The sequence below is a fragment of the Haemaphysalis longicornis genome, unplaced genomic scaffold (assembly GCF_048455015.1).
Source record: "Haemaphysalis longicornis isolate Haplotype H1 unplaced genomic scaffold, Haemaphysalis longicornis Haplotype H1 scaffold_2, whole genome shotgun sequence".
Classification (NCBI taxonomy): domain Eukaryota; kingdom Metazoa; phylum Arthropoda; class Arachnida; order Ixodida; family Ixodidae; genus Haemaphysalis; species Haemaphysalis longicornis.
Genome location: NW_027526295.1, coordinates 64,911,412 through 64,914,186, shown reverse-complemented (window position 1 = coordinate 64,914,186; position 2,775 = coordinate 64,911,412).

The window sequence follows — 2,775 nt, the reverse complement described above, 5'->3', positions numbered from 1 at the left end:
TATATATATATATATATATATATATATATATATATATATATATATATATATATAAATATATATATATTTATATATATATATATATATATATATATATATATATATATATATATATATATACATATATATATTTATTTGTAAATAATACCTGCGCAACGAAATGTTTTATGCCGTTGTACGGATTTTCAGTGTGCCTCAAATTGCGTGCATGTTTGCTGTAGCTATTTGTTACTCTTGTATTTGAAGCTGTTGATTTACATTTTGTTTCAAACTTTGTCATATGTATTGTTCGTGTTGTTTTCCGGACGTTCTTTAAATAGAACGGCTGCTTTTTATTACGTTGTCTACGTTTCTCAACAGATACGCAATGTGACAATGCCGTTTTTGTTATGTGTGTGAAATTCATGGCTAAGGCTGTTGCATTGCAGAGGGGCAGAGTGCTCATCAGGGGATTGTGCCTGCAGTCTCTGCTGCTTGAGGGGACCATGTGTTTAGGTCGGTTGTAATAAAAAGTGTATGAATGAAATAAATGAAAGAAATACTAATTTTGCGCTTGCGATTGGTAACAGTGTAACTAGGACAAGTAAAACGAAAATTCATGTAATAGTATACACTCACGCTCGGAAAACACTGTTTCTGGCATTTTATTTTAGCATATTATAAGCTTGCTTGGAAGCGACCGTCGGGTTATCAAATTGTCCGAACTGACGAGGCAAAAATCTGAAGGGAAATTTCTTTAAACTTTTTTTTAATTTTTGCGCGACCACACTGCAAAACATAGGATTTCAGCATCCTGTACAGCAATAATTGTTTTTGTAAAACAATTTTTAACTGCGTGGGGTGCTTGCTCTACCTAATTACACACTTTGCTCAAAAAACGTTACAAAAATACTTATTACGTCTGGAGCCTGTTCAGCGCCAAACTTTAACGTTAAACCTTTTCGACTCTGACCGGGAAGATAATTCCTGTGTAGATGTTTGAGTGGCTCATGTATCAAAGTAAACTTGTGGGCCATTTTTGTCCTGAAAAATTTCGAGCGCGTATATTATATCATTGTGGTAAAGCAGGTGATGGAGGAGAAAAACTGCGGAATTGAAAACAAAAAGACTCAAACGTTCATTCGGCATTGATGTTACTCTCAACTACGCGTCTGCCGCTCTTTTGTAATGCAGAAATAAGTAGCGTTACTGTAAAACTACGCATCACTGATAGGAGCAGTCTGTACTTCGTGGCTTTTTTTCATCAGCATAGAATCGCTAGCAACCACACTTGTGCGTTTTAGGAATCGCGGTTTAATCGTTCGCTTGTTTATGCAGGAACAACATCGGCCAGCCACGTGTTGGTGCGACCGAGGATGATTGTGATGTTTAAAGCTCCGAGCCTACATGTCGGCTATGAGGCGAGCGGCAGTGGAGGGCTCCTGTTTGTTTTTACCACCGGGGGATCTTTACCCTGCGCCGAAATCTCCAAACACGGGAGTTATCCTTTTTCGCCCCCATCAGAAAAGCAGCCACCGCCGCTGTTATCGAACCTGCGTCCGTGGGATAAGCAGCACAACGCCATAGGAACTGAATCATTCCGGCGGGTTCGCGTCTTTAAAGTGCTTCTATGTTGTCGGCCAAATACGGGGAAGCGCAGTCCACAGACTACAGAACGTGTTTAGGATGCAGCTTGTGTTGTAATCTAAAATAACTAAAAACACATCGAACAAGCTGCAACACACACGGTACACTCTTAGGCAAAAAGGACTAAAATAGGGACTAAAATACAGCCGTTAGTCTTCGCGGGCGACCGTTCATCTTCAAGGGGAGTATCAGCGGCAGAGTACGTGCCGTGTGCATAAATGTGGACTAACTGTTCGTCCCCGCCGATCTATAAGGAGTAACGGGAAGACGAAACGCATGCAGGTAGTCTCTTTGCTGCGTTGTTAACCCCCTAATGGCGTCGTCGTTGCCCTTTCGCGCATATGTCGGCGAACAGTTTTATATTTCCAAAAAACAAGCCATTGCCGTTACTGGGTGCTTTATATGGTGCCACGGGAGAAAATATTGATGTTAGTTATAAGAAAATCGCCTAGGGCTAGTAGAGCGGCGGGTAATGGCAAGGAGCGGCGAAGCGCGATTGCCATACGCTTCTCGGCGAGGTTATGTTGATACGCTGTGTTGCATACAATTCGTGTGAGGTAATAACGGCCAATGAAAGCTTTCAAGCGCCTTAAAAGTAACGCAAAAATTAGTGACAATAGCAAAAGTGGATTCCTGAGCGTAATGAATATGTATATGTTTAACAGACGAGAAAAAAGGCATGTTGCTAATGACAACTGCAAAACAAAAATGCTCGCTCCAGGTAAGCGTCTCGAAGTTGTCTTTTACACTCGGTACATAATTTTGGGCACCAAAGCTATGACAATGCTGCAACTGCTGTAAAACCCGCTTGCATTTCCCAATCGCAATCGTCTAGCGGCGCGAATTTCCCAGTCGCAATCGTCTAGCGACGCGAAATAACACCAAATTCGCTTTCGCTGATGCAGAAAATATGGCATGTTTCCTTATTCTGACACTCACACAGACGAAACCTTTCACATACGTTATATAGAGCACTTAACATATGTATCGAACACTAAGAAAGCACTTAGCTTGCGCTAATTTGTGCGGAAACAAATGAGTCGTCCGATCGCCCCGCTACCTATCTCAACTAGGCGACGACGAGTTGATTGTTATTTACGAGAAAAACTGTGGTTGTGAGGTTCTACTTCGAATCGAACTGAGCAATAG